Here is a 14841-nt window from a genome sequence, read left to right as displayed (position 1 = left end):
TTTATTTGGAAGCACTAGCTTTCGGAGCACCGCTCCTTCATCAGGTGGCTGTGCAGAGATGCAGTTTTGCATGCTAACCAGACAAATCATACCTTACATAAATACATCAGGTTAATAGAATAGAAAGCAGAATAAAGTGTTACAGCTACAGAGAAGGTGCAGGGAAAGATCAACTCTGATATGGAGAGGTCCTTTCATAAGTCTGATAACAGCGGGAAAGAAGCTGTTCTTAAGTCAAACTTTTGCATCTTCTGTCTGATGGAAGAGGGTGAAAGAGAGTATAAACTGAGATGGGAAGGGTCTTTTATTGTTAGGTTTTTAGATTTAGATTTCGATTCCTATTGTCACATCTTTCAAATATAAGAGTACAGTAAAAAGTGTACAATGTAGCCACATGGTGCCATCTTAGGTACAAGATCTTAATTATAGAAATAAAAAAGTTCAGCATTACAGTCTGCTTTCCCAAGGCAGTGGGAAGTGTAGATGGAGCCATTGGAAGCAAGTCTTGTTTGTGTGATGGACTGGGCTGTATTCACAACTCTCTGTAATTTCTTGCGGTGGCACCACAGGGGCTTGATTTCCAGCGTGCTACCCCAGGGAGTCATGACATCAGCGACAGGCTGAATTAACCATAGCTCTGCACAGATGGTGCTCAGAGAGGGACATTTCATCTGGAGCCCCAAAGTCACAGGTGATCTGACATCACTTTGCTATCACTCCCTTTGCATATGGCCATTGGCTATTCCCAGAACAAAGGTACAAGTCCCTTCACTCTACACAAGGGACCTCAGATTAGCATCACACCCTGAAAGACAGCAATGCTGACAGTGCAGCTCTCCCTCAGTAGTGTACAGCCATGATTAGGCACTCCCCTCACTGCAGCAGGAATTAAACGTATGATCTCCTGCTGCAGGGCACAAAGTGCCAATGCTGTGTCCAGCCTCATACCTATGAAGCCTAGATTAACTTAAAACTAAATTATTAGGAAATTGGGGGAGTGGGCAGACAGGACGATGTAATCTCCTGCAGACTAATTATCCCAGTTATCTCAAACTAGAGGACAAGCAAAGTTCTGATTAACGAGTCGAAAATATGTTGCCTAATTAGTGAGGGAACGTTCAATTTCAGGGAATAGCACTGAAGAAAAACATGATTCATCAACTCAGACAGTCTTCAGAGTTTGCAAAGTTCTTGTGATAAAGACAATATTTACACCACACCTCTTTTATATCTTCATATACTTGCTCCAAACAGGCAGCGTAACAGTAAACATCTCTTGGAATATTTGTTCATCCTCCAGTATCCATACATTCACACACTCTTCACTCCAAACACCCCAGTGAACACTGGAACAGCAGCAGGCCATTCAGCCTCTCAATCCTGTTCTGCCATTCAATTAGATTTGCTTTTACTTACTCATGGGATGTGAGTGTCTCTGGCTAGGCCAGCATTTATTGTCTGGAGGGCAGTTAAGTGTCAACCACAGTGCTGTGGTTCTGAAGTCACGTGTAGGCTATTCTAGGTAAGGATAGTGGATTTCCTTCCCTCATGGGTCTTTCAGACAGAGTGATGGTTACATGGTCACCATTAGATTGGCTTTTTAATCCCAGAATTTTATTGAATTCAAATATCACTATCTGCCATTGTGCCCAGGTCCTCAGAACATTGGCCTGGGGTTCTGGCATACTGGCACAGTGGCACCATGTTGGCCTCCCCAACACGGCTGAAATGAAATTTTACATTGTCCTTCTCCCCAGGTCCAGCCTTTGTGTGGAAATATCAGTGTGGCCATCGACACTCACCACTATCATGGTGAAAGTCAGGCAGCAGCTTCAATTATCTGTACTTGCGCGGTTAAACACAGAAATCAAGACATGGCATTGTCGTATCCTGTTCCTCCAGAAGCTTCTTTCAAGGTTTACATTGACAGGTTCCAAAACAAAATCCATCTAGGCCATGAAATTACTCTACATACCCACTAGCTATACACAGAATCTGCCTGAAAAGAAATAGGACCCATATATTCAAGCATAAGAGAAGTCTTAATATTTTGATCATTCATAATTCCCCTTCTTATTCAGTTGTGGAGCATACGCATCACTGGCAGGGCCAATGTTTTTGCTTGTTCCTAGATGCCCTTGAAAAGGTTGAGGTGATCTGCCTTCTTACACTGCTGCAGTCCATGTGCTGCAGATAGACCCCAATGCCCTCAGGGAGGCAATTCTAGGATTTTGACCCAGTGACACTGGAGGAACAGTGATATATTTCCAAGTCAGGATGGTGGGTGGCTTAGAAGGGGGGGTGGGTGGGTTGAGGGTGACAGAATTCCCATATATCTGCTATCCTTGTCCTTTTAGATGGAAGTGGTTGTGGATTTGGAAGGTGTCTTCTAAGAATCTTTGGTGAATTTCTACAGCATATCGTGTCGTTAGTACACACTGCTGCTGCTATTACCAGGTAATCTCTCTACATGGCAAGCTGGAATGAGAATTTCCAATGTAAAACTCTACAACTTAAATTCCACTCTTTTTAAATTCTCCTCACAATCACCTCCCCTTCACACACAGATAAAAACAGTCAAGACATGGATATTAAAGGTGGAAAAAGGGGTGAAAAACAATCATGGAAATTCATCCCATTGGCACTGCTCTAGACTGCAGGATTCAATAAGCTGCTTTCTTTCTCTTCCTTCTAATTCCTTTTAATTCTTTTCAGATGAGCTTGTTTGCACATTAATTCTCTCACTAACTGAGAATATATTTTTCAATTGCCTTTAAAGGGCGGCACGGTGGCTCAGTGGTTGGCACTGCTGCCTCACAGCACCAGGGTCCCAGGTTCGATTCCAGCCTTGGGTGACTGTCTGTGTGGAGTTTGCACATTCTCCCTGTGTCTGCGCGGGGCTGCTCTGGTCCCCTCCCACAATCCAAAGCTTGTGTAGGGCAGGTGGATTGGCCATGCTAAATTACCTGTAGTGTTAGGTGCATTAGTCAGAGGGGAAACAGGTCTGGGTGGGTTGCTCTTTGGAGGGTCGGTGTGGACTGGTTGGGCCAAAAGGCCTGTTTCCACACTGTAGGGAATCTAATCTAAAGGCAGTTACTCCTCTTTTGACAGTGATTTGCATAAAAAGGTAAATGGAAGACAGCTAGTTACTGGAGTCAACACGAGAGAGAGAGAGAGACAGAGCTTTTTGATGTTTTCTCTTTGAAGGCTAGTGGTTCTCTGCTGCACTGACCGCACACAACCTATGGTCAACTGGTCAGGAGGCAATCCAAACATTGAGGCCAAGCAATTGTCCTTTCGTTCAGAACCCAATGGCACCATGGTGCCTGCTTTTGTTCTCACTATTCCTGGAAAATGCAACATTGCACACAACTCAGAAAATGCTCCAATAAATAGGAATAAATCACATTCATCTATTCATCTTCTCCTTGATATAAAGCAGTACCATTCTTTTTAAAAACAAAATCCACAGTCCAAAACCAAGCAAATAAAATGTCTTTACAGCATTCACTCCCCAAAATTACCAGCCAGTAACCATTTCCAACTGGAGAGAATTTCACCAGTTCTCCTTGACAGCCCATAACATTCCCACCACCGAATCCGAACACAATCAACATCACTGAGATTACAGTTGACTAGAAACTGGAGGAAGTCATATGGATAGTGGTAGTGACCTATATCTGGGCCAGAGGTTCTGCATTGGTCCCACCTGCCATGGAGGTATATCATAACATATCTGACCAGGTTGATTGGAAGCAAGTTTTGATTAACAATTGAATTGGATCAATAATGTAAATTCTATGACTGTATAGATTCTATGATTCTGACACTCAACAAGCTCAATATCTCCCACGAATAAGCAACCTGCTTGATTTATACATAAACCATCACCTTAAACATTTGCTTTGTTCATCATTGATGGAAGGTGCATTCCAGCAACTCACTAAAACTTTTCTGACAGCATGTTTTCAATCTATGACCTCTATCGCTTTAACGGACAGGGGAAAAGACAGGTGGGAACACTGTCCTCTTTAAACGCCCCTTCAAGGCACAATTTCAGTCACACTGTATCAAAAATGGCTCGATCCCTACACCAGGTATCCTACTGACTGCCACTACCTTCGCAAGGCAAACTATGGGATGTGATGACCTTGTGGTATTATCCCTAAAGTGTTAATCTGCAGACCCAGCCAATGTTCTGGTGAACCTGGGTTCAAACCTGGCGATGGTAGATGGCAGGATTTCAATTTAATTAATAGGCTGCAATTGAGTCTAATGATGGCCATGACATGATGGAGTGGGGGAGCCATTTGATTCACTCATCTTCTTTACAGAAGGAATACTGCTGACTTTACCTCTACATGTGACACTAGACCCAGAGTAATGTGGTTAACTCCTAACTGCCCTCTGGGTAATTAGCAATGGCTAGACAGTGATGGTCACATCTGGGCAAGGGTTAAAAACAAATGCTGACAGCACCAGTGAAGTCCACTTCAGGTTAAACTGCTGTACTGGGTTTCACTCAGGGTCAGAAAGCCTCTTCTTACATTAAAAGATGCAATATAACTGAACTTCCCACAAGGGGTTAACCACTTTGCTCAGGAAGTTTGATAAGTCAGACAGTTTTGATGACAGTCTCGACAGTAATAAGTTAAAAAATCTAAACACCGGGTTATAGTCCAACAGGTTTAATTGGAAGCACTAACTTTCAGAGCACTGCTCCTTCATCAGGTGGTTGTGAAGTGCACAATTATAAGACACAGAATTTATAGCAAAAGTTTACAGCGTGATGTAACTGAAATTTTACATTGAAAAATACCTTGATTGTTTGTTAAGTCTCTCATCTGTTAGAATGACCATGTTAGTTTCACTCTACAGAAATGCAGGAAAGCAGGAATTTCAGTTACATCACACTATGAACTTTTGCTATAAATTCTGAGTCTTACAACTATGTCCTCCACAACCACCTGATGAAGGAGCAGCGTTCTGAAATCTGGTGCTTCCAATTAAACCTGTTGGACTATAACCTGGTTTTGTGTGATTTTTAACTTTGTACACCCCAGTCCAACACCGGCACCTCCAAATCGACAGTAACGTGCATGGACAGGGCTGATTTATGCTGCCTCACAGCACCAGGGACCCGAGTTCGATTCCAGGCTTGGGCAGCTGTCTGTATGGAGTTTGCACATTCTCCCCATGTCTGTGTGGGTTTCCTCCCACAGTTCAAAGACGTGCAGGTTAAGTTGGATTGGCCATGGAAAATGCAGGGTTATCAAGTAGGGGTTGGGTCTGGGTGGGATGCTTTTTGGAGGGTCAGTGCAAACTCGATGGGCCAAATAGCCTGCCTCCACACAGTAAGGATTCAACGCTTCTCAATGAGCTGTTTGGAATTTACCTTATTGAAATGGGGACACACTAAAGTTTTCTAATCTACAGAGTTGCTCAATAAATATACTGAGCTTCCTTGTTATTTATAATGTAAATATCTATACTTATAACCAGACTTTTTGGTTTTAGACCAAGGTGAACGTATAAATTCCATTGTGTGCTTTGGCTTTGGTCACAGGTCTTTGCCTCTACTGACACCTACAGCCTGATTCCACTTCTACACTTAGTTTAAACTTTAGAAACAAACTTCAAAACAAAGTATCTTTTGCAAGTCTCTATCCTCTCCAAATATTACCTTAAATGGAGCTATTGGAAGGAAGTTCCAAACACATGGAGCTCTCTTGGATTCAGGGGATAATTTGGAGGAAACATTGTGTGAGATGAAGTATGAGGCACAAAGATGATAGAGGAAATAATGAACCTGATCAATTTCAGCCTGTGCTCTGTATAGATACCACACTTTGTGCATTGTAATATGGACACTCTCCAATTCGACATGCAATTGCTTGGGAGGCTGAGAAAATCGATTAAAAACACAGGTAATTAGGGAGAAGCTGGAAAAATATTCCAACCACTTAACGTGATTAAAACCAGCATGAGAAGACCACTCTGTCTTTTATTAATGTTATGTAGAGATGACAAGAAATACCCCGAGATACCCCTGCCCTAACTAGAAATGGATCCGTTGCTCCCGGTGCGGTCTCCTCTACATTGGGAGACTGGACGCCTCCGAGCAGAGCGCTTTAGGGAACGTCTCTGGGACACCCGCACCAATCAACCACACCGCCCTGTGGTCCAACATTTCAACTCCCCCTCCCACTCAGCTGACGACATGGAGGTCCTGGGCCTCCTTCACCACCGCTCCCTCACCACCCGACGCCTGGAGGAAGAACGTCTCATCTTCCGTCTCCGAACACTTCAATCCCAGGGCGTCAATGTGGACTCCACCAGTTTCATCTCTCCTTCCCCCACCTCACCCCAGCTCCAAACTTCCAGCTCAGCACTGTCCCCATGACTTGTCCTACCTGCCTAACTTCCTTTCCACCCATCCACTCCACCCTCCTCTCTGACCTATCACCTCCATTCCCCGCCCCCACCCTCCTCTCATTTATCTCTCCACCCTGCAGGCCCGAAACATCGATTTTTCCTGCTCCTCAGATGTTGCCTGAACTGCTGTGTTTTTCCAGCACCACTCTAATCTAGAATCTGGTTTTCAGCATCTGCAGCCCTTGCTTTTACCTAGAAATGGATCCAGCTGTTTGTCAGTGACCATAGAGACATAGATATTTTTTGGAACAAGATGAGACCATTGGGCCCCTCAAGTCTGTACTGCCATTCGATGAGATTACAACTCACCAGGCCACTTTCATGCCAATCCCAGCCTTGTCATGATCCTTGACTCAGCAACCATTCTGAGATAGTTGCCTATTGATGGATGCTCCCATCTATCAAGACTTTCCCCTGCACCTAAATGTCTCTCTGGGAAATATGTGGCCATACCCTTGATTCTCAATTAAGCCTGTTTCAGGGAACGTTCTAACATCAGGAACGTTTCAGGCTCAATAGGAATGGAAATTATTCACCTTGCCTTTTATTGCACTTTTATTGAACTTTCTCCAAATGTATTCACACTGAGACTTGCTCAATGTTTTCTGTTTCTTTTAATGGATTTTTATGTCGTCTGTTATAAGTCGCATTAAAAATTGAAAAGCTTCCCTGAGCGAAGCTTCATAAGCGTGTTGCGCCTGGTGTGCACGGCTGATGGCAAAATAACTAAATCTTTTAACTTTCAGACTTAAAGAAGAAATGTGTGTCAGTGGTGTCTCTCAGCAGGTTCCAGGTTCAAGTCCCACATCAGAGAAATAAGGATGAAAATCTAGGTTACACTCTCCTGCTGCAGTACTGCTGAAATGGTGCACAAGAGGACACACCAGGGGTTTTTTTGGATAAGTTTTAAGAATATCTAGAATTTCCAAAAAGAATAAAAAGATAAAAATAAAGGTTCTGTGGCTGAATGCATTTCAAGCAAAACATTTGAGCTGAGAGTGTAAATATTAATGAATAAGACCAACCTGGTAGCCATTGCAGAGACATGGCTGCAGGGTTTAATGGATTGAGACCTGAATCTTGATGGACAGGATATTTAAGAATGACAGGGAAAGGTGGGTTGGGAATGGGTCTGTTGGTTAATGATGGCACTACCTCAACAGAGAGGGGTGAATTACATTCGGGAATCCAAGACGTGGAAATTATTTGGATAGCAATGAGAAATTATATAGACCAGAGGTCACTTGTGGCAGAGGTGTGCATGCCCCCTATCAGTAACCACGTGGTAGAATAGAGCATAAAGTAATAAATAATTAGATATTTTCAGAAAGGCACATTGATAATCATGGGAGATTCCACATATAGCCTGGAAAAGACAGATTGGAAAAGGTAGCTTAGAGAGGAATTTGGCATTGTTACCTAAAACCTCATGTTCTGGAACTGACCAGAGATTAGGCTGTACTAGCTTTACTAGATAGGCTTAATGATCTCATGGTGAAAGCACCCCTATTTATCACTAATCATAACATGAATTTTTCTGTTCTTCTATAAGTTTAAGGGGTTTGAGTCAAATCTTTAAAACTTAAATAAGGGTATGAAAGCAGAACTAGTTAAAGTGAATTGGTAATTTAGATTAAATGATAGGTCAGTAAAGAAGCAGATAATTAAGGATGCATTTCAAAAAGCACAGACTAAATATGTTCTCTTAATGATAACAAAAGTGTTGTCTATGTCTCTGATCCAGAGTTGGGTTGGGTTTGTGGTAGGGCTCCAGAGCGTGGTGCTGGAAAAGCACAGCAGGTCAGGCAGCATCTGAGGAACAGGAGAGTCAACGTTTCAGGCAAACACCCTTCATCAGGAATGAGCCCTTCATTCCTGATGAAGGGCTTTTGCCCGAAACATCAACTGTCCTGTTCCTTGGATGCTGCCTGGCCTGCTGTGCTTTTTCAGCACCACAGTCTTGACTCTAATCTCCAGCATCTGCAGTCCTCCCTTTTGCCTTTGTGGAAGGGCTGTTTGTTCCAATCTTTACATCACTGCTTCTGCTATGAACCCAGAGATGGGTGAGCCCATAGCAAATGATGTGGAGGAGCCAGTGTTGGGCAGGGATGGACAAAGTTAAAAATCACACAACACCAGGTTATAGTCCAAAGGTTTAATTGGAGGCACTACTTTCGGAGTGCTGCTCCTTCATCAGGTGGTTGTGAAGCAGGATCAAAAGACACAGAATTTATAGCAATAGATTACAGTGTCATGCAACTGAAATATAAACCTAGATTAAGTCTTCCAACTTTTAGAATGGGTTTGTTAGTTTCGGTTCTTTAATATGTAAATCCCAGAACTTCTTTTAAGTCACATCCCCAAAGTAACTTCAGGTTTTCCAACAAAAAGGTCATCTCAATGTCTGAGCTGAGATGGCACCTTCTGTTAGCCATCAGCTAACTAATAGAAAATTTATTAAAGAAGTTATAACAAGTCACTGAGATACATTCAATGCAATCAGTCAGAGTTGATATAATGTGGTAATAGAGAAATCGTGTTTGATCAATGTACTGGAATTCTTTGTTAGGGTAGTACATGCTGTTGATAAAAGGGAACTGAGAGGTGCACTGTCCTTGGATTTCCAGAAGGTATTTAATCAAGAGTCACATTAAAGATTATTGCAGAAAATAAAAGCTCATGGTGGAAGAGATAAAGTCACCATGGCCTAGAAAGGCACCTTCTCATTAGAGAGAGACAGCCAGTGGCAAGACTAACCTGACAGTCACAAGCATGAGGTAAGGGGTGAGAAGGCAGAACCTTTGTGTAAACTTCAGCCAGTAGTGGGGAATGAACCCACATTATTGGTATCACTCTACATTGCAAACCAACCTCCAACCATACAAGGTAGCTTCTTGGCAGGAATAGAAGATTGGCTGTTCATAGAAAACAGAGAATAAGCATAAATTGGTCTTTTTTCTGATTGGTGGGATATAATAATGACTGTACCTCAATGGTTATAATTTAAATTGATGATGGGATTGGTGTGATTGCCAACTTTGCTGACAAGGTGGAGATAGATTGGAAAGCAGGTTGTGAAGAGGACATAAGGAGGTTACAAAAAGATATAAATAGTGAAGTGATTGGGTCAAGATATGGAGAACCATGTGGAAAATGTAAACTTTAACACTTTGTCAGGAAAAACAAAAGTAGAAGTGTGTTATTTAAATGGTGAGAGTTTGCAGAATTCTGAGATGCAGTGGGTGTCTTAGTGTTCTAGAATCATAAAAGGTTAGCTTTCAGACACAGGAAAAGATGAGGATAGCTAATAGAATGGTATTGATTATCATGAGAAAATTGAAGACAAAAGTGAGGAGGCTATACTCAGTCACTGATGAGATTGCATCTGGAATATTGTGCAGAGTATTTCATTATTCACTCTTGGGATGCGAGCATTTCTGGCTGACTAGTGTGTATTTCTCATCCTTAGTTACCCCTTGAGAAAGTGGTGGTGAGCTGCCTTCTTGAACCACTGAGGTCCAAGTGCTGTAAGTAGACCCACAATGCCCTTTAGGAGGGAATTCCAGGACTTTGACCCAGTGACAGTGAAGGAACGGCATTATATTTCCAAGACAGGATGGTGAGTGGCTTGGAGAGAACTTGATCTCATTACTTAAAGATGGATGTAAGTGTTGTAAGCAGTTCAGAGAAGGTTTAACAGAGTAATACCTTGAAGGGGTGTGTTAGTTTATGAGAAAAGGTTAGACAGGTTAGGGCTGGAATGTAAAAGGGTAAAGGGCAACATGACAGACTAGATCTGGAGAGAATGTTTTATCCTACGAGAGAATCTAGAAGGAGAAGACAATGTTTAGCCATCAGGGGTCACCTGTTTAAAACAGAAAATGGACAGAAGCTTTTCTTTAAGGTGGTCTTAAGTCTTTGGAACTCTTTTCCTGAAAAGGTGTTAGAAGCAGAATCCTTGAATATCTGTCAGAGAGTGGTAAAGTCATAGTCATAGTCATAGTCATACAGCTTGTTGGCCCATTCACTTAACATATCTAAATCTTTTTGTAACCTCCTTGTGTCCTCCTCACAACCTGTTTTCCTATCTGTCTCCATCTTGTCAGCAAATTTGGCAACCACACCTCTGTCCCATCGTCAATATAAATCATAACTATTGAGGCCCCAGCACCAATCCCTCTGGCACCGTCATTATTACATTCTACCCTTCGGTCCAACCAGTCCATGCCGAACACAATCCCAAGCTAAACTAATCCCACCCACCTGCTCCTGACCCATATCCTACCAAACCTTTCCTATTCATGTACTTATCCAAATGTCTTTAAAACATTGTAACTATACCCACACCCACCATCACTTCAGGAAATTCATTCCACATACAACCACCCTCTGTGTAAAATATTTGCCCCTCATATATTTTTCAAATCTGTCTCCTTAAAAATGTGCTCCCTTAGTCTTGAAGTCCCCCATCATAGGAAAAAGATGACTACTGTTAATTCTATCTATACCCCTCATTATTTTATAAACTTCTATAAGGTCGCCTCTCAACCTCCTTCACTCCAGTGAAAATAGTTCCAGTCTATCCAGCCTTTCTTTACAACTTGAACCTTCCATACCCAGCAACATCCTGGTAAATCTCTTCTCAATTCTCTCCAGCTTAATAATATCCTTTCTCTAACTGGGCAACTAGAATGTTAAACAGGGTAGGTAAGAATGCAGATTTTATGTTGCAGTCAGATTACCCATGAACATGTTGAATGACAAAGCAGCTTAAAGAGGCTGAATTGCCCACTCATGCTCCTTGTTTATATGTTCATGTGTTTGTATGAATCTCTAGCTTAAGGCTGCATATGTCCAGGAGCTACTATATGGGGAAAAAAATGCAGTGGTTGCTATTGTAATAGGCATTGTGCTAATTGTTAAATTTAAATCTGAGTTTGAGATCTGATATGCAGTAAATGTGATAGTAACTGTCTGGTGTAAATATACAAACATTTGAGTGAGGGACAGAATATGTCATTTGGTCTCTCTTGCCTGCTCTCCCCTTCAATAATGTTCCAACATTGTGCATATTTTAGATGTGCCTTTATCAATTTGTGATTAGGAAAATGGTTGTTTTTGTGCAGAAGTGTGTCTCATTTATTTGGAAAACGATCATTGATAACTTATATCTTAACATCTTGAGTCAAGTTGAATGTGGCAGTGTTCAGTAAATTAATGTTTTCATTGTGTGTGATTTTAAGTTTAATGGAGTGTTGATAATTGAAAGAGAGTGATGAATTCTTCTAATTCTGCTTCTGTGAGTTTAAATTACGTGAACAGCGTTACTAAAGATATTATTACCACATAACCTGATAAATAGGTTTGTGAGAATGAGAAAAGAGCCCCTAAAAGTCAAAAAGTAACCCTTGGGAAAATTTGAAACAATTTTGAAATAGTGTCTGGTTTATAGCTGTTGCAAGCTGCATGTAAGTGTCTGATAAAGTCATGGTTAGAAAGTGTTTCATACTGAAACCTGAACTCTCAATGCTCTTTATTGATTGAGGTACAGAGTAAAAAGCAGAGGCTGTTTGCAGAACCTATATAATATATTTTAATCCCACTGTGACTATGGTTCCAAAACTGGGGACCAGAGAGATATTGAGGATTCAGAAGAGATTTACTAGAACATCTCCAAAGGTGTGGAATTTCAGAGGAACTGAGGATTGCTCTCCTTAGTGTTAAGGGCGGCACGGTGGCTCAGTGGTTAGCACTGCTGCCTCACAGCACCAGGGTCCCAGGTTTGATTCCAGCCTTGGGCACCTGTCTGTGAGGAGTTTGCATGTTCTCCCTGTGTCTGTGTGGGTTTCCTCCGGGTGCTCCAGTTTCCTCCCACAGTCCAAAGATGTGCAGGTCAGGTGAATTGGCCATGCTAAATTGCCCATAGTGCTAGGTGCATTAGTCAGAGGGAAATGGGTCTGGGTGGGTTACTCTTCGGAGGGTCGGTGTGGACTGGTATGGCAGAAGGGCCTGTTTCCACACTGTAGGGAATCTAATCTAGTCCTGAGGATTTTGTTGGCATGTGTAAAGTTATTAAGGCTTGAAACAGAATAACTAGAAGTCGTTTCCACTCGTAGAAAAAGTGATAATCAAATGATCAACTTTGTTTAAGTTAATTGGCTAAAGAACCACAAGCAACATGAGAAGCAACTTTTACATGAAGAGTGGCTACCATTTGGAGCGCAGTCGTCCCCTGATGTTGAGGTTCTGATTCTAAATCTAAAGGAAATTGGATAAATACTTGGCGAAACAGAGGCAAAAGAGAAAGAATCAGCTTGGGTCCAGTCATTGGTTCATTTTCTCAGTCCAGATTCACTCAATTTCTCTTGGAATGAACTCAATGGGCTGAATAGTCTAATTCTGTGCTGTAGTGGTCACTGTATGCAAGACAGTGGGAGGAGCTGGTGGGATTAAGGGCCTGGAAATAGTAGGTGTCAATGTTCATTCTTTCTCTCCCTGCCCCTCGATGACGGTGAGATTGAAACCAAATCACAGAATCCCTCCAATATGGAAACAGGCCATTAAGCCCAATGAGTCCACACAAAGAGCATTCTCACTGACCCACAACCCCATCTCTGTAATCCTGCAGTTCCCTATGGCTAATCTGCCAAACCTGCACATCTTTGGACTGTGGGAGGAAACCAGAGCACCCGGAGGAAACCCACACAGACACAGGGAGAATGTGCAAACTCCACACAGTCAGTAACCTGAGTCTGGAATTAGACCCAGGTCCCTGGCGCTGTGAGATGGCAGTGCTGACCACTGTGCCAAGACTGGGAGCAATTGATAGGTTTTGCTGGATTGAGGAACATTGAACTGTGAATGGGGCTGCAGTCCAAATTAACATTACCAAGATTGTTAGCACAGAGTTAAAGGGCAGACTGTCTTCTGCTCCTGTTATTCTGAGGATACCAATTGCAATCAATGACACTGGTTCAGACAAGGCAGTCATTCAACAACATTATGCACTGGCTCAAGCAAACCCAGAGATTTATTGACGGTCATTGCTTATTTTCTCAAAAATCAATCAATAGGACAAGTGACAAAGACTTTAAAGGGGATTCTGACTGTGGTTTAAAAAGCCAGCCCAATTCGGTGTGGTCTTTGCACCATGTGCCTTTAAGGAACGGATGCCTGACCGTGATAATGGCAGAGAGCATTGAGTAAACTTCGCAACATGGCATCCCGTTCACAGTTGAAGGCTTTATCACGGCCTCCAGCCACCCATTCGCCTGCATCAGTGCAGAAAGGACAACGGTGGATTGTGCTGTGTGAGGAGTGACAGCAGCAGGGGCCTCCCATCCACCCCCACTGAGTGCTTACCCACACACGACCCCAAAGCCAGGCCTTGCAAAACAGCGGGGATCCCATTAACAACCCTCCAACAGCAGTCTGCCATCGAGCGGCTTAATCCATGCTGTCAGTTAGTGAGAGTGTCATTATCTAACTCGAGCAAACTTCCATAGTGCGATCTTTAATCCGTTTCAAAACAAGCCTCATTCAGTCACTCTGATTTAAAATGATATGTGCCTAATGGAGAAGTAAAAGCAGTCCACTTTCTGTCAGGCTTTTTTTTTTTACAAAGTCTGAGCTTGTTCGATGTAAATTCTGCTTCCAAAACATTATTTGAACAAACATGTTGCTTTTTCTAACCCACAAATTGGCAATTATATTCTGTGACTTTTTTTGGGGCACGACAAGTATTAACCAAATTTGCATTTATATATGGCCTCCAGCATAAAAACAAAAGAAAGCCATTCAACCACTCCATCACTCATAGTTGATCTGTATCACTGCTACAATTACTTGACTTGCATCCATATCCTTCTGTAGTTTGACTGGAAAGGTCAATGTGAAGTATATTTTTGACTTTGTAAGGAGTATCCTGATATTCAGGCCCCATCACGTTACACTATTGACATAAATATTTCCTTATAAAAACCAAAATAGCCAATCGTTTCTCAGTTTTACTGCTGTCTGAACCAAAAGAGACTGTTACCTGGCTTCTTTAATAAAATCAAAGTAATGGGCTTACCAAAAAACATAACTCCTCTCCAAAAACAACTGGCAAAGCTGGAGAATATCTGGGATATAATCTGGAATTAAAACTGTAATCCCCTTTAATCCTCAAACAGACACATGGTCACCCCTCAGTGTAGAAACTTTATCAAGTACTTACGCCAAGACAGGATGAACAGAGACTGGCAGCCTTAATGCACTTTTAGAGGACTTCTTTATTGTAATTCCATAAGTTTGTGAAACAGAAATTAATGCTAGAAGTAGTTGCTAAGCAACGATCACCACAGGGATCCCAGAATCTCTTCCAAAGGCAACCTTTCCAGCAATTAAGGACAATAAACCCCATTT

At 42.2% G+C, this 14841-nt stretch overlaps 1 long non-coding RNA gene across 1 annotated transcript in view; it reads left to right on the top strand.

The window, feature by feature from the left end:
- LOC148147610 (uncharacterized) overlaps positions 1-7263 on the top strand; it is a 32132-nt gene extending 24869 nt beyond the window's left edge. Inside the window, exon 3 of the long non-coding RNA XR_015759463.1 lies at positions 7182-7263. This is a non-coding gene — a long non-coding RNA (uncharacterized LOC148147610). The remainder of the gene's footprint in view (positions 1-7181) is intronic.
- The last annotated feature ends 7578 nt before the right edge of the window (positions 7264-14841 follow it).

The sequence above is a fragment of the Chiloscyllium plagiosum genome, unplaced genomic scaffold (genome assembly GCF_037043375.1).
Source record: "Chiloscyllium plagiosum isolate Xiang-an unplaced genomic scaffold, Cpla_swu_hap1 HiC_scaffold_15, whole genome shotgun sequence".
In the NCBI taxonomy this organism is placed as follows: Eukaryota; Metazoa; Chordata; class Chondrichthyes; order Orectolobiformes; family Hemiscylliidae; genus Chiloscyllium; species Chiloscyllium plagiosum.
The sequence above is the reverse complement of the archived record's forward strand: the minus strand, read 5'-3'. Positions and strand labels throughout refer to the sequence as shown.